At 38.4% G+C, this 18,301-nt stretch overlaps 1 pseudogene; it reads right to left on the bottom strand.

Annotated features, from left to right (window-relative positions):
• Positions 1 to 9,332: 9,332 nt before the first annotated feature.
• On the bottom strand, positions 9,333 to 9,751 carry LOC124994938 (ATP synthase F(0) complex subunit C2, mitochondrial-like; annotated as a pseudogene).
• Positions 9,752 to 18,301: the final 8,550 nt, after the last annotated feature.

Below are 18,301 nucleotides of genomic sequence, written 5' to 3' on the forward strand. Positions count from 1 at the left end.
TTATTGATTTCCTGATGTTGAACCAACCTTGCATCCCTGGGATGAAACCCACTTGATCATGGTGCACTATCTTTTTAATATGTTTTTGTATTCGATTCACTAAAATTTTGTTGAGAATTTTTGTGTCGATGTTCATTAAGGATATTGGTCTAAAATTTTCTTTCCTTGATGTGTCTCTGTCTGGTTTAGGTATCAGGGTGATATTGACTTCATAGAATGAGTTTGGAAGGGTTCCCTCCTCTTCTATTTCCTGGAATACTTTGAGAAGTATTGGAATGAGCTCTTCTTTAAAGGTTTTGTAGAACTCGGCTGAGAACCCATGTGGTCCTGGACTTTTCTTTGTTGGTAGGCTTTTGACGACTTCTTCTATTTCATTACTTGAAATTGGTCTATTTAAATTGTGTATGTCCTCCTGGTTCAGTTTAGGCAATTCATAGGTCTCTAGAAACCTGTTGATGTCTTCGAAATTTTCTATTTTGTTGGAGTATAGATTTTCAAAATAGCTTCTAATTATGTTTTGTATTTCAGTTGTGTCTGTTGTGATATTTCCTTGTTCATTCTGAATTTTAGTGATTTGGGTTTTCTCTCATCTTCTCTTTGTTAGTGTGGCTAAAGGTTTATCAATTTTGTTTATTTTTTTGAAGAATCAACTATTTTGTCAATTTTTTGTATTGTTTCTTTTGTTTCAATTTCGTTGATTTCAGCTCTCAGTTTAACTATTTCCTGTCTTCTACTACTTTTGGTGTTGGTTTGTTCTTCTTTTTCTAGGGCTTTGAGCTGTAGTGTTAGGTCGTTTATTTGTTGAGTTTTACTTCTTTTATTAAATGTGCTCCATGAAATAAATTTTCCTCTAAGTACTGCTTTCATAGTGTCCCAGAGATTTTGATATGATGTTTCTTTGTTCTCATTTACCTCTAAGAATTTTTAAATTTCCTTCCTAATATCTTCTGTTATCCATTCATCATATAATAGCATATTGTTAATCTCCAGGTGTTGGAGTAATTTCTGTTTTTAACTCTTTCATTTATTTCTAATTTCAATCCATTATGATCTGATAGAATACAAGGTAGTGTCTCTATCTTCTTGTATTTGTTAACAGTAGCTTTGTGGCATAATATGTGGTCTAATTTAGAGAAGGATCCATGTGCTTTTGAGAAGAAAGTGTATTTGCTCTTGGTTGGATGGTATATTCTATAAATGTTCGTTAAGTCTAGATTATTGATTGTGTTATTGAGATCTATGATTTCTTTGTTCAATTTTTGTTTGGAGGATCTGTCCAGTGGTGAGAGAGGTGTGTTAAAATCACCTACTATTATTGTGTTATGGTCTATTTCGTTTCTGAAATTGAGAAGGATTTGTTTGACATACATGGATGAGCCACTCTTTGGGGCATAGATATTTATGATTGTTATGTCTTGCTGATTTATGCTTCCCTTAAGCAGTATGAAATGTCCTTCTTTATCCCTTCTGACTAGTTTGGCTTGAAGTCCACATTATCTGAAATGAAGATGGATACCCCAGCTTTTTTGCTGAGTCCATGCGCATGGTATGTTTTTCCCCATCCTTTCACCTTTAGTCTATGGGTATCTCTTTCTATGAGGTGAGTCTCTTGCAGGCAACATATTGTTGGGTCTTTCTTTTTAATCCAATCTGCCAGTCTATGTCTTTTGATTGATGAATTCAGGCCATTAACATTCAGGGTTATTATTGAGATATGATTTGTGTTCCTGGTCATTTAGTTCATTTGTTTTATTTTATTTATTTATTTTTTTTGACACGGCTTGGTTCCTCTTTTATTTGACAATTCCTTTATGATAATTCCTCCCTTTGCTGATTTGCTTCTTTGTTTTTCATCTCTTCCTCATGGAATATTTTGCTGAGAATGTTCTGTAATGCTGGCTTTCTTTTTGTAAATTCTTTTAGCTTTTGTTTATCATGGAATGATTTTATTTCATCGTTAAATTTGAAGGTAAGTTTTGCTGGGTATAAGATTCTTGGTTGGCATCCATTTTCTTTCAGGCCTCGAAAAATGTTGTTCTAGTCCCTTCTAGCTTTTAGGGTCTGGATTGAAAAATCTGCTGATATCCGTATTGGCTTCCCCCTGAATGTAATTTAGTTCTTTTCTCTCACAGCCTTTAAAATTCTGTCTTTATTTTGTATGTTAGGTATTTTCATAATAATGTGCCTTGGTGTGGGTCTGTTGTAATTTTGTGTATTTGGAGTCCTATAAGCCTCTTGAACTCGATTTTCCATTTCATTCTTCAGATTTGGGAAATTTTCTGAAATTATTTCATTGAATAGATTGTTCATTCCTTTGGTTTGTTTCTTTAAGCCTTCCTCAATCCCAATAATTCTTAAATTTGGCCTTTTCATGATATCCCCATAGTTCTTGGAGATTCTGTTCATGATTTCTTACCATCTTCTCTTTTTGTTCAACTTTGTTTTCAAGTTTAAATGTTTTGTCTTCAATATCTGAGGTTCTGTCTTCCAGGTGTTTTATCCTATTGGTTGTGCTTTCTATGAGTTCTTAATTTGGTTTATTGTTTCCTTCATTTCAAGGATTTCTGTTTGTTTTTTTTTTCAATATCTCTAACTCTTTTTTGAGATGATCTTTTGCTTCCTGTATTTGCTCTTTTAACTGTTGGTTGGTGTGATCATTCAATGCCTGCATTTGCTCTTTCATCTCATCATTCAATGCCTGCATTTGCTCTTTCATCTCATCGTTTGCTTCCCTGATCATTTTAATTATGTACATTCTGAACTCCCTTTCTATCATTTCTTCTGCCATGCTGTCATTGGATTTTATTGATGTAACATCTAGATTTGTTTGGGGCATTTTCTTCCCTTGTTTTCTCATATTGTTCAGGTATCAGTGGACCGCTGAGATATTGCAGATTTCCTCTATTGACTTATAATGTCCCTAAAGATTTCTAGTATATCCCCTCTTAGCCTTCAGTAGCCTGAAGTCTTAGAGGAAGTTGATAATGCGGTGCCTCTCTAGGGGTGGTGGCCTTCAGGTGGGGTATATTCCCTGCTAGTAGGCAGAGGTGCCTCCACTTGTTGACCAATGGTCATCCAAAGGGGAACTAGGCTGCGGGCTGAGGCAAGGCCTGTTTGTGCCTGTGTCTCTGGTTTTACCGTCCTTGTGGGAAAACCTCCCCCGGCAGGGAAGAGTCACCCGGTGGGGACTTCTTGCTGGTCAGCTCCCCTCCTAAAGGTTCCCCTCAATCCAAAACTACCGCCTGGGCTGCGTAGCCTTCCTCTGCAACGTTCCCAGGGGCCTAGACCTACCTCCTGGGCCTGGGAGCCTCACCCCTCGCAGAAGAGTCTCCTTAGCCTGCCCCTCCTCAGAGAAGCTGCCCGCGGTCCTGGAACCTTTGCTCTGCCCCTCAGCTTGTCTCTGTGTGGCTCTTCCACCAAGAAGCCACCTAGGTCCTGGGACCCTGCTCTGCACCTAATCGCCTGGCTATGCGGCCCCCCCTCTGAGCAGCCACCTGGAGCCCCATACAGGTGCTCCGAGTCCCAGCGACCCGCCGCACACCTCTTCCTCCGGGCAGCCACCCGGTGTTCTGATGGGGTCACTAGGAGTCCAAGCAACTAACTGCGCACCTCCTCCTCCCGACAGCTGCCCGTAGCCCTGGTGCAGTCACTCCAAGTCCAAGTGACCCGCCGTGCTCCTCCTCCGGGCATCCCCCCGGTGTTCAGGAGCGGTCGCTCTGAAGCCAAACAGCTCGCCGTGCAGCTCCTCCTCTGGGCAGCAGCCCAGAGCCCCAGTGGTTGCTCCGAGTCCCAGCATCATGCTGAGCGGCCTCCTCTACGATGCTCCCAGTTGTCCGAGTTCACTGCTGCAGCGGGGGGAGGGGTGTCTCATTGGGCAACTCTACTTCACAAAGTTTCCTGCGTTCCGGGGCTACCGCCCCATCCGGGACTCCTCCCCAACGGGAGAGACTCACCTGGCGGCTTTGAGTTGGTCCCAAGTCTCTCAATATCTCCTCTTCTTGAATCCTGAGTCCTGAAGTAACATGAAATGCAGCCACCCTCTAGTCCATCTTGAAATCCCCCTTAAAAAATATTTTTAGGTACATTGTTATTTGCACATATCCAAAAGGATTATAAGGATAATGCAAAATAAGTAATATCTCTGAGAGTGAGAAAAAAGTTAACAAGTATAAATTCTTACAACATGTAAATTAACTAAATGTTGGTGATTATTGCTAGTTTCTGTATGGAACCTTGAACAAGGTCCAAAGGCAGTGACCATGTTGGATCTCATGGAGATTTCCAGGACCTCATTCTATTCTGGAAGGACTCTATGCTAGTGTCAAAGGCTGAGTTCTCCAGAAGGCAGCTTCTGAGAGTGAGATTAGCAGGCAGGAACCATTCTGAGACTGGCATTGAGGATGGTTCTTGACCTTCTTTCATGTGAAAGGGAAAAAGCAGAGGTGTGGCAGAGGGAGTAGTTGGGCTGTGATGTGTCTCGGCAAAGGCCTCAGCCAGCCACAGGGGAGTGTGAAGCCCTTTAGAGTTGTTCTGAGTTGGGGCTAGAGGTCCAAGGCTTTTATATTCCTGCATTAGGCAGTCAGTGGACATGGGCTTCCGTAGGAAGCCTGTGTGTCCTTGGGAGAAGAAGAGTGTCTACAGCCAAGGCAATTCCTCTAGAGGACTGGCAGCCAAGGATAGACTGTAGGTGATACTCCCAACAGTTGGGAAATAAGTTATTTAAAGTCATTTCTGGGTGGTACATCACAGTGTCCACTCTGTTATATTTCTAGGTCACTGAGTCCCATGCTGCCTTCCATTTCTGTCACCTTTGCTGGTGACTTAAGACACTTAACTGGTACTTAAGACACTTCTCATTTCCTGTCTTGCTGCACTTTCTCCCACTGGTTCATTATTTCCTAGTTGTTCCCCTATAGATCTTTAACTTTCTTGTCACTGTTACCCTTTGTGATTTTCTCACCTCCCGGCCTCCATGTTCATTTAGGACCTGGAACCCTGCATAGATTTGCTCCCATTCTGGGCAACTTCTCCTATAGATGAACCAGTTCACAACACATTGGCTTTGTAGTTCCAAAGCGATTGCCCAAGTTAAGTCAGCTTTCTCCATCACCGTCATCTGCTCTAAGCCAAGCCAAGTTCATCCCCACCAGATCAGCTCTGTCCCTGCCTTCCTCCCCTGCACATTTTAAAAGCACTTGCATCCCACTCCAAATCTTTCTGCAGCCTTGATAGAGTTCTCAAGGCACTTTGTTGATGTCTTCTACTCTGCCTGTTACCATTAAGTGGCTTTCTGTTACATCAGAATGAACACCTGGCCTTTAACATGGTCTGCAAGACCCTCTGCGCCCTTATCTCTGTCCACATTGCACTCTCTTCATATTGTTTAGCTGTTTTTTTTTTTTTTCTTTCAGCATTTTGGAGAAATCATGCATTTTTTCTTTCTTCTGGGGTCTGTTCTGAAGATGATTGTCTTTGTCTTTTAGCAGTTTCCCCAAGTGTCTTACCTTGCATTTATCTCACTCAGGGTTCATAGGACATATGAGAGCTTTAGCTTTTAGCTTTTCATTGGTTTGGGAATTATTCTTAGATATTATCCTTTCATGCCATCTATCTTCTTTCTTCTAATGTTTAACTACCTTTACACTTTATTTCTTCTGTGTCTTCTCTTCCTTTTATCTTGTCAGCCTTCTTGTTTCATTTTTGTTCATCTTGAAAAACTGACTTATGTTCCTGTTCATTAATTCTTTTTTTGACTGTGTGTAGTGTGCTATCAAACTCAGATGTGAAAATGTACATTACTTTCAATTATTTTTAAAAATTATTTGTTGTTTCTAGATATACATGACAGTAGAGTATATTTTGACATATTATACATACATAGAATAGGTATAACTTGTTCTGATTAGGATCCCATTATTGTGGTTGTACATGATGTGGATTTACATTGGTCGTGTATTTATATGTGAGGATAGGAAATATATGTCCAATTCATTCTACTGTTTTTCCTATTCCCATACCTTCTCCTCTCCATTCCCCTTTGTCTAGTCCAATGAACTTCTAATCTTCCCCTCCCTTGTTGTGGGTTAGCATCCACATATCAGAGAGAACATCTGCCTTTGGTTTTTAGAATCATACTTATTTCACTTAGTATGATTTCTCCAACTCCATACATTTACCAGAAAATGCCATAATTTCATTCTTCTTTACAGTGAAGTAATAGTCCATTGGGTATATATACCAGATTTTCTTTATCTATTCATCTGTTGATGGGCACCTAGGTTGGTTCCATAGCTTGGCTATTGTGAATTGGGCTGCTATAAACATTGATGTGGCTACATTATTATAGTAATGACTTTAAGTCCTTTGGGTATAAACAGAGGAGTGGGATAACTGGGTCAAGTGGTGGTTCCATTCCAAGCTTTCTAAGGAATCTCCATACTGCTTTCCATAGTGGTTGCACCAATTTGCGGTCACACCAGCAATGTATAAGTAAACCTTTTTCCCCACATCATCACCAACTTTTAATGTTGCTTGTATTCTTTATAATTGCCATTCTGACTGGAGTAAGATAGAATCTCAGTATAGTTTTGACTTGCATTTCTGTAATTGCTAGAGATATTGAACATTTTTTCATATATTTGTTGACTAGATCATATTTCTTCTTCTGTGAAGTACCTGTTCAGTTCCTTAGCCCATTTATTGATTGGGTTATTTGTGTTTTTTTTGGTGTTAAGTTTTTTGAGTTCTTTATATATCCTGCAGGTTAATGTTCTATCTGAGATGTGGGTGGTAAAGTTTCTCTCCCATTCTGTAAACTCTCTGTTCATTTGTTTCCTCTGCTGTGAAAAAGCTTTTTAGTTTGATACCATCCCATTTATTGATTATTGATTTTCCTTATTATGCTTTAATAGTCTTATTGAAGAAGTTGGTTCCTAAGCTGACATGGTGGAGAGTTGGGCCTACTTTTTCTTCTATTAGGCATGGAGTCTCTGGTCTAATGTCTAAGTCCTTGATCCACTTTGAATTGAGTTTTGTGCAGGGTGAGATATAGGGGTTTAATTTCATTCTGCTACATATGAATTTCCAGTTTTCCCAGCACCATTTGTTGAACAGGATATATTTTCTCCGTTATATTCATGGCACCATTGTCTAGTATGAGATAACTATACATTTATATTATTTTTATTTAAAATTTACTTTGGTTCTCTTCTGTAATTTCTGACTCTTTCACCAAATTCAAAATCTTATTTTTTATTTCCTTGAGTATATTAAACATGGTATAAGCACAAGTCTAATGAAAAATAATATTTGAATTTTTTCTCCCAGTTCTTAACACAGAACTACTAAAAATCCTTGAAGTCTGTAGAGCGATGAGTATCTTTTGTGAGCTGATAAGATGACTCATTGCAAGGGGCTCTTAGACAGTTCACAGATGAGGGCTCGTTGCAACAAAACCCAAGGAAGGATAAGAGGTTTGGAGGTTTCAGTCTTATCTTTCAACCTCCAGGGAAGGGAGAGGGGTTAGAGATTGAGTTAACATTGATGGTCAGTGATTTAATCAATCATGCCTTCAAAATGAAAACTGTACAAAATCTCCTATGGGCTGGGGATATAACACAGTTGGTAGAGTGCTTGCCTCACATACACAAGGCCCTGGGTTCAATTCTCAGTGCCAAAGGGGAAAAAAAACCAAAAAACAAAAAACGAAAAACCCAAAACAAAACAAATCCTCCTAAATTGCAGATTCCCAGAATCTCAGGTTTGGTGAACATATTGAGGTGCTGAGAGGTCCTGAATTTGGAGAGCATAAGGAAGCTCCATATGCCTTTCCCTGTGCATCTCTTCTATTGGGCTATTGGGTTGTATCTTTTATATTAAATTAGTATTAGTAAGTAAAGCTTTTGCCTGGGTTCTATGAATCATTCTGACAATATATCACACCTGAAGGGGGAGGGTTGTGGGTACCCCTCACTTTGTGACCAAGTCAACCAAAGTGAGGGTCACCTGGGGACCTGATACTTGTGACTGGCTTCTGAAATGAGATTATGGAAGGACTGAACTCTTAAATCTGTGAAATGTACTGGGCAGCTAGTGTTAGAACTGAACTGAATTGTAAGACACCCAGTTGGTATTAGGATTGGTTGGTGTTATGAGGGGGGGAATTTGTTATGTTGAAGTTTGTATCTGTTAGATTTTTCTTTTCTTTTTTTTTTCATGGTTTTTATTCCTTTATTTTAAACAATGTTGCTTATTCTTTTTTTTTTTAATTTTAGATTTTTCTTTTTATCTGGTTGGTCCATAGTTGTTTGCTATTGTTTACTTTTGTCCTGGTCATGCTGTCTTATCATCTCATGTTCCTTGGCAATTTTAATCACCAAACATTATGAAAAACAAGCAATAATTTGTAACTCTGGTTATTATTTTCCTCTCGGGGAAAATTTTAATCTGCATTTATATAGGTGAGGTACACTAGAAATTTCAGATCTTCTTAATCTAATCAGTATTTGAAATGATAGGAAGTTGAGTTTTGGTGTCTGCTGATCTGTTTTCCCTTTATCCTTGCTCACACTCACAGTGGATAAGTCCTTAGGATCTTCCCCAGGGGGACTTATCAGCTTATACCCACTCCACAGTGGGAGCTGATTTCCAATTTTTGTCCTCCTGTCACTGTGAGTGTGTTGAAGATTCTGATCACCTTTTCAGTCTTTCCATTGTTTCTACTGGAGATATTTGGCAGAGTTCTACAGAAAAGTGATTCCAAATTCCAGGCTCACTTTTCCTTAATCCCCTGGACCATGGCTATGTGATTCTTCACTGTTTACTATCTCTCCCATGTCTTAAAACAGATTAGAAAAAATACATGTTCAGCTTTTCAATTAGTTTTCAGCAACAGGCTCAGTCTAAATCACTCAGTCTGCATTAATGAAAGCAGAATTCTCTTTTTTATGCCTTGAATATTCAAAGGACTATATTCTTGCTGCTTAAGAATTTCTGGAGAATTTAAAACAAGTGAATACTTTTAAGATGAGATGAGAATATTCATTTAAATTTGCTTGAGATTGAATACAAAGATATTTCAGTTTAGAAAATAATACTTTTATAATTGAACCACATTTCCAGTTTTCTTTCAAATTTTTCCCAATTATGGGTGAGATAACCTTATATACCTTTGCCTAACTTTTTTTCTTCCTCATTAATACAGTATTTATTTGTTTTCCCTCTGTCAAACTCTGAGCCAACTACTTTCCCCAGACTGCCTGGGGAGGTATAGGAAAAGGGATTTGGGGGCAGACAAGACACCAGAGAAAGAATGTGAGGCTGAGACTGCTCCTTCACATGCTGAAGAGGATGAGAAAGGCCACCATCAGGCAAAAGAGCCCCATGACCTCTGAGAGGGCAAAGCCCTGAATGGCATGGAAAGAAGAGCTGTTACTTCAGAGGATTCCTGGCATAACCAATGATAAGGCTTTCAAATACAGTCCCAGTCCCAGCCCCAGAGCCAGCCACCCCAACTGTGGCAGTCCCAGCCCCAGTGAACTTGGCTGCTGTGTCAATATCCCTTGAAATAGTGCTGGTTTAGAAACTGCGGCTAGGGATAAGTGAGGTCAGGGGACCTGGGACAGCTGCTAAAGTTCTCACATGTTGTAGTTTCTGGTCAGTTCAGCACCACTGTAGATAGTGGTTGGCTCAGCCGCTGAGAGGTGCTCCTGACCAAGGAGTGAGTGGTGGGGAACTTGGAGCAGGCATACATTTTAAGGGGGTGAAGCGCCGTGGCAAAAGAGCTGCTCCTGGTGCAGAAATGACTTGCCTAACTTTTTAACACATCTGAAATTGGAGGTTAAATGAAACAGGACTTATGAACCAAATACATAATAAGTCAGCTGGGATCAGGAAACTATGCTTTGTAAATTTAAATCTTTTTAAGTTTTCTTGTATTTTTTTCATTCCATTTAGAAATTAATTCTAACTTCTCTGTTCTGTTGTCAGATGAAATGAATGTGGGTTGTATCCACATTTGATCCAGTATATTAAAGAGGCAAGAGCATTTCCCTGAATGGTGAAAAGGTGGAATTGGAGTAGGAGATGGATGAAACTCAGGAGGAAATAATCAAACCTTCTACACACCTTCTACTCTCCACTAGGAAAATTATTTCCAGAAATTATTTCTGTACCATCATTATAAAGGTTTATCATATCAATGTCTTATTTAGTAGACAGATCTCTCTACTATATCACCATCATATTATTAATATCATCATCTCTATCATAGTATCATCATTGCTTATCAGTTACATTATCCTAACTAAGCATTGTGGGTACAGTGTACCACCAAACCAGGAAAATTCATCTATTGAGCTGACTTCCTGCTTTGCTGAACCTTAGAACACTTGGAGTATGATTTTTTTTTTTTTTTTGAGGTGGGGTGGGAGACTGGGAAACATAAAACTTATGTAAAAAGCACAAGTTCTTCAGTGATATGAAGAAGTCAGAAGTCAATCTTTTCCCATGTATACTAGATTGGTTATGCCTGGGTAAATTGAAGGGAAGCACAATGAAAATTTAGAAGTAGACTCCAGTAAAAGAATTTTAATGCCATAGCTTATCACAATATAAGGACACTAACCATAATATTTGGGCAAGTATAATTATAAAAGCAAGATGGTTTCTTATTCTGTTGGGCAGAAAATGTACTCAAAGTACTTTTTTTTTCATTTAGTAATATTTGTGGTCCATTTTCCAGGAAGTATTTTCAGTATTTATTGATGTGTGAATATATATCCAGACTTGCACCTGATGTCTGATTACACTGGTTACTTGGAACTTTTCATATGTGGGTTATTTTCATTTTGTAGTTTATATATGCATAGTATTTTGAACATCTCTTTAGTGTCTATGAGAAAATAAATCATTGGTATGAAAGAACACGGGCATTATATGGTATTCATCTGGAATTATTCAACCTTTCACAAGGAAATGAGAAAGATTATAGGATTAGGCCAAACCCTGAATCCCTTTTCCTCTTTGCCCATCTGTATTCATTATAGTTGAAAGATAGACAAATGAAGCTATTGGTAGCTCAGCCTTTAAAGCTTTATTACAATTTAGAAGCATTAGAAAAGGGAGAAAATGGAAAAATCTTATCAAAGACTGGAAATGATCATCATATTGAATAGTTGAATTTTCCATTTAATGACAACAAAGAATGAAGATAGGTGTTGTAAAGATATGACTTCATTATTGGTATCACTCAGTATTCTCAATTCCAAAGAATTGATCAGAGCTTTTAAAGGCCTCTGTCAGGATGTAGAACTGACAGTCGGGCACATCACTGGGTTAAATGAAATGAGTAAATGATTTCCATTTCTATTGAAACTGCATAGGACAAGCCCACAGCCTGGCCCAGAGCTCATACCACAATTCAAGACTACTCTGGTCTCTTGCTTTGGCTACCGTTTTCCTTCCTGGGCCCAGGAATGTGAATTGCGAAAAGGACAAGGCCAGAGGGTACAAGCTGCCAGAGCAAATGCAGATGCTATCATTTGTCTTTCCTAGTACCCATTCTTTCCCCTTTCCCCAGTGCTCCCTGTTTATAAATCCAGGACCCCAACCTTTGCCAACACAGCCCCGGGGCTCCAGGGAAGCTAAGCCTGTCCCTAGTTCTTAGGAGTCTCTGACTGGCATAAAAGTGAATCAGTCCATTCTGCTATGGTAATTGGTTGTAGAATAGTCATGTGTCATAATAACAGATGCTTACTATGGGCCTGGGACAGGGCAGTTTCTTTGACTTTAAGAGAGGGCCATCAGGAGAGGTGACTTTTCTTCTACTGGACGTATTATTTATGATTCTGGCCTGAAACTACTACAAACAACTTAAAGTATGCACATGGAAAGAGAATGGAAGAGAAATGAGTCCAGACCATAATCAAATCACATCTAACTACTGCTGTTAGAGCAGTGAATTAATAAATTTCCTGAATTGTTATGTCAAGTAAGGTGAACTGTTTCTTGCAGCCAAAATTATTCCTACTTATAGATAAATGAGATCTATTTTAAGCCCAACTGGATCCTAATACAGAGGACCCCTCACAGGGTTTGTTTTGGGTTCCTTGACCCATTTGAACTAATAGGGGAGCTAGAGAAATGCTGTCCTCTTCTGGAGCTGTTTTGAAATGTGTGGTTATGTCCTTTGAAGTAAACCTAGAGCAGTCTTCCAAAGGTCACCCTTGCTAGAATGGACCCTCTAGATAAAATTTGACTTAAATCCTCTCCCCTAGGTCCAGAAGCACCTACCACAGTCACCTTGAGGCTATAGAATACAGATGTATAGTTTCTCTCCTTCCCCAACATTATGTCTAATGAGAAGACCTGTCCCTGAGAGATGCTTTCTCACTCGTAGGCTCATCGTTTCCAGCTTCACTAATTTCCCATGCAACTTCTATTTTCACAAAAATTTTAGTTCAGACACATAATAAGTTTGGGAAAGGCCTGTTGACCTCTTGTTGATAAAAGTGGAAGCTATTGTGGTGTAGGCAGTTTGGCAACAGGAACACTTGGTTAGGTGTGAAAATAAAGCTAGCATCCTAAATGCTCTCTAAGCAAGACCAGTAAGAACAGTGGATTTGCATACCAAGAGTTAGAGTGGGGTCATGATATGCTAATGGTAAACTTTACAGTGAGAAAGCTATGATATTCGTGGTATAAAATATTATAAGATTGTAACCAGATAGCTGTTTTGTAATTTTGTTTAAATGGAGCTATGAAGTCAAGACCAGTGGTTTTCATCTTTGGTAAGGTTGGGAGTTGGATTGGATAAAACACTTGGAAGACGTAAAGCTTTAGATATAACCTTAACCTTATAACCTTAGAGCAATGATATGTTTAATACCATTCTAAATGGGAAATAGGTTTTGCAGGTAGAGCATCTGACTTTCTTACACATATGTAACCCTAGTGGTGCTGGGCTTTTTTGTTCTAACCTTAGGACCTTCCTCTGTTCTTTGTTCCAGTCACAAAAATGCCATCCTGACATCTAAAAATCATTGCAAAACAATTTAAATTTTTACTTTATCTCTTGGATAGTGCCAAGTTGAAGATGATATCTATAACATATTGCAACACTTTAAAAATTTTTTTACCCATTTATCTTCTAAAAGTCTTGCTTATGGTATGTTAAGTGGTTCAAATCACTCTTATTCTCCCCAAATTCTTAGAACTTCAAAATTAGCTCTTTCTGGACTTTATTTTCCTGTCTCTATTCTCTTACCTTCTGGATATATTTTGCTTTCTCTAGAGTAGATATTTGTCCTTTCCTATAAATATTAATCAGGCCAATCTAAGATTCTCTTATTTTTCCTTGTTACCCATTACTTAGATCTGCACAGCAAGGTCCAGGAATTGTGCACATGAGGAAAGAGTTCTCCATAACAACATATTTTAAAATTTGTATTTATTAATTTTTATTTTTAAAAAAATTTTTAAATTTATTTTTATTAAAAATTTTTTTCATACTTGTACATGTATATGGGGCAATAATGTCTGTCTTATTTTATTGGCTCTTAATTTTACTTCTTGGGCTTTAGGAGTCTTGTTAAGGAAGTCAGGTCCTAAGCCAACACGATGAAGATTTGGGCCTAATTTTTCTTCTATTAGGCACAGAGTCTCTGTTCTAGTACCTAAGTCTTTATAGGTAGAAGATAGAGTTTATAGTGCAAAACATTGAGGTTTATTTTGAACATGTTTGAGGACCCAAGGAATATGTAGTTGAAGTATTCATTCAGCATTTGACTTAGTAGTGAGGGCTAGAGATATGGATTTGGGAGTTGTCATTTTATATATGGCTATTAAACCCATGAGTTTTGATGAACTTACTCCAGGAAGACAATCCTACTTGAGGGTTTTGGAGGCCTGACAGCAGAATCCCAAGGAACACTTCATCTAACAGGTATGCAAAGGAAGCTTGAGGAAAACCAGGAAAAAATGGAACAGCATCTAAAGAACTATTGGTTTAGATCCAGGAAAATAGAACCCTAATGATTTATTTATTGATCTGACCACTGAAAATATAGTACAAATAATTCTAAATGCCAGTCTTTTATGATAACATCAAAAGCCACAGCACATAAGGAGGAAGTGAGAAACCCAAATCCACATCATAGCAGAGAGGCAAGTGCTCTCATTTGGAGGCATGTATGGGGAACCAACTTGTTGCAGAAGAGATATTTAGCTTCTCTTTATGGTTACAGAAGCAATCATGAGGAAATACAAGAAAGTACATTTCATTAATAGAAACAATAATTTGACAAGGTGTTAAAAAATGGAACAAGTTGACTTGTTTGGAGTGAGCACACTGTAGTAGGAAGAAGTATTTTTTTAGAACACATTTCATCTTATAAGTCATTGATTCTATGAAATTGTCATCTCTCTCTATATATTTAATGCATATGTTGTAGGCCACTACATATATAGGCTTGTGTTTATGTCATTCAGTGAGCTCAGGGTGTGTAGAAGAGTGACATTTTATTCTTTGGAGGATTTAAGTGAAAGTGACATGATCCCTACCACATTCACATCTGCTCTTGTGAAATTTTGTTGAGAATTCCCCAGGGAGAGAACATCTTAGTATTGAGTCAGTTTTGTGGCCTTGGACTGAGACAGTTGACAAGACATCTTATAATAAGAATATGAGGGCAAGATACCCGAAGGGCTTCACATCCATTTTATCAAAATTCTGTGAAGGAAAATCAATACTTTGCTTCTGGGAGTGAAAATCCAACTTCACCAAATTACTAGGGATGAACATTTTGTTTTCAAACCAGAGATGGGGCTAAAACCCCACCAACCTGAACATGTGCTTCATTATGTCTCTGGAGGTAATGTGGTGTGATAGGCTTGACAATGACCCTGCTTTGGAACTAAAATTCATGTTCTCTTCCATTCAAGTCTCTTTTTCAAAATTGCCTGAGATCAAATCTTTCCCAATCACCCTGTGTAAAATTTCTTACCGTCTAATGCCTCATTTCCTCTTCCCTGGAATATGTTTTTCCTTAACACTGATGTTCCCTAGGAATAGAATCTTAGACAAAGATTGAATACAGGTGGTTTATTTGGGTGGTGATCCTGGAAACTCAGTAGGAGTGTGGGAGAGTGAGCTGGAGAAAGGAAGGAAGCCGCCCCATCAGGGCAGTTAATCAGCAGGTTAGTGCCTCAGGCACAGGGGACTAAGTCCTTCTGGGACCTTGCAGAGACTGCACAGAGGACACCTTGGACTTGCTATGTCTGGGGCATAAGGAAGCTGAGGTATTTACCTGCCAACTGTCACCAGTCTGTGGTTGAAGGTTGCTGTGGAGAGGTTTGGGACTTTATTTTTTTTTTAACTTTTCAGCATTCCAGTTTCTGTGCTTGGACAAGTGTCCTCCAGCTGCCAGAGAAAACCCTCTGCTTTGCTTCACAGTAGGAACTCTGGGATCAAGGTGGATGGGAATTGGAAGTACCAAGGGAATTTGAGAAGGCATTCAAATAGTATTTGCTAGGGAACTTGATTCTCTCTGATGTACCAGTCATCTTATTTATTACATGTCTCCCGCTATCATGAAGGGTAGATTTCATGAAGACATGACTTTGGTCTATTTTGTTCAATGAATGGCACTAGAAGTATGGCCTGAGGCTTGTTTATTCAGTATATAACAAATATAATTAGTGTCTCTTCCAAACCAGGTACCTCTCTACAATCTTTGGTACTATGGTAGCCAATCCAACCAACTGGGTAGTTCTCCACTATCTTTGTAGCCAATTCTTAGCCTATCCTGAGTCAAAAGAAGGAATTACAGGGTGAGATGATGATTAGACAAATGCTTTTGCTGTATTGTATATTTTTGGTAACTAAATACAAGGAAACCATAAAGTGCTGAACTAGAGAAAGAGCAACAGGGTTTGGAAGGGAATATGTGAAGGTTACATTGCTTCCTTTAACCCAGATACCACAGCCTCCCTGCTAACCAAGGGAGCGTGACACACAGAACTCCAGATCCAAAGCCTGCCCCGGCCAATTGTTGGGTTCAGGTCTCAGTAGGGGAGTACAACCTTAGAATTATCATCAATGAAAATGCTTTTACTTGTACCTGTACAGATGACAACTTGATGTTTTTAATTAACAACTATTCCAGAGTGTTTCTACAAATCATATCCAACTGTTAAATTATCTTGCATCTGCCCCCAACTTTTCTTCCTGCCACTTGTTTTTTGTACAACCTAAGTTTAGAGTATTAATCTTAAAATACTTGGCACATCTTTGCATTAGTTTTTCTCTGAATCCCAGTTTACCCCATCCACTCCTGTTATATTTTAATTTAGCAAGGTCATATTTAGCTTTCACTTACCTTCTCTGTCCTCTGATTGTCATCTATCCAAAGCACCCATCCCACTCCCATGCCAAATTTCCTTTCCTTTCAACACAAGATAGATATAATTAATTATTATTCTTGAAAATTCTGACTTTTGTATTTTTTGAATTTTAATCAATAGGCACTTATAAATGAACTTTGATGATATACTATTTGTATATAGCTACACCTTTTTCCTCTTCTATTAGTGGTATTGGTCAAGAACTGGATAGACTGAAAACTCTTTCAAGTTGTATTTCTACAATTTCTATCTTTGATTCTTTTTTCCTCTAGAGTCAAATCTGCAGGCAGCTAAAGGTATAGATACACAGCCTATACTATAATCATTCTTGTTAATGACTTTTGGTGTGTCTTCTAATTGGAGACTTTCTGTACTTAGTACAGGAATATGTATGGGTTTTAAATCAGTCATGGGACTGCTAGAGTGTTCCCCCAGAGTGGGGGAGGTAATTTATGCAAATGCAAAACATTTTAAAGTGTAACTGCAGGGAGGAAAATGAAGAGGCATTTGTTGTACGCAGGCACATCTGGCTTGGAAGTAAACCTTTAGGAAAAGGCAACTTAGGGGCTTTTGGTAAATTAGGTCATCATCATCAAATAACATTTCTGAATGTTATTTATCATGTTGCTAAGATGGGTGTTGCACAAAGCAAGATGATCACAGCCAAATGCCACTTGGAGAATTCAATGTACTTGGGAGTGTTTGTGGCCCAATTCTTCAAGGTTTACTTTTCAGTAGAAAAACTAGCATTTCTGGGACTCTTATGCCCCCAAAGTAACATTTAGACCACAACAAATGAGCCAAATCATTAGGTCATGTGTGGCTCCATCAAAGCCACGTAGGACTTGCCCGAGACCTGACAATAGTGGTATAAACAGGCAAATGGAGAAACCGTGTGATTGTGCAAACCCTAAATAAATTAGACAAATAGAGAAAGAGCATTTACGTTATGTTAAAAATTAGGGGAAACAAAATGGATGTCTTTATCTACAAACTCCCTTGGTATTCCATAAAGGTTTTATCTCAAGTAAAACAATGAGCTTGCTGGTGTGATAAATTAGCAGACACCTTCTTTGGCATGAAGTATTCCTGTGATGCTGCAAATCACTGATTTTATTAGATGGCAGCTCTAGCAGCAGTCTAATGCTGTCTCATGAAAATCCATAACAATTCAATCTAATTTTAATGATTTTGGAAAATAATAGTAGGTATTTGAGAACAGCCCACTTGCTTATAGTCCCACTTTGTAGTGATGTCTGTGTAAGTGAATGTGACTTCTGTTGCTATTTTTTTTTAACAATGTATTAACTCAACTCAGTTTATCTTTACTTGTGCATTTCACACATCTTCTCTCTCTGTTGCATGTTTTTTGCATCTTGTGTATGTTTACAGCTTATTTATTTCCTTTGGTTCCTAAGCATATTGAAGGAAGATCAAAACTAATTCAGTTGAATGTTTAAATCTATTATAACACTTGTTCTTGGAAAATGCACACAATGGCTTAAATTTTTATTTAGAGGATAACTGAAAAAATAACTGTATCAAGCATTCTCTTCAGAAAGAAAATTAGAGAATAGGAGGCATTTCCAAGTTAAACCAAAAATTGAGGAAATTCAATCTTAGACTGTAACTCTGTCCTATTTGCCTTCTAATTTCATTTGTTTGCTTATGTGTAAATCTTTATTCATGTGGTACCTTCAGTGTGTGAAAGTCATGCTATTTTCCTGTTAGTGCAGACCCTCTGGGAATACACAGGAGCTTGATGCATTCTCTCAAGCAGGTCGCTACTTTTTTTCCTTCACTATAGGGAATAATTTATCCACCAAGGCAAGACATTACTGTATTTTTGTGTGTTCTGATTCTTATGTGTTAGCATTACTATATATCCATCAAATAGCTC

The sequence above is a fragment of the Sciurus carolinensis genome, chromosome 10, assembly GCF_902686445.1.
Source record: "Sciurus carolinensis chromosome 10, mSciCar1.2, whole genome shotgun sequence".
Lineage (NCBI taxonomy): Eukaryota > Metazoa > Chordata > Mammalia > Rodentia > Sciuridae > Sciurus > Sciurus carolinensis.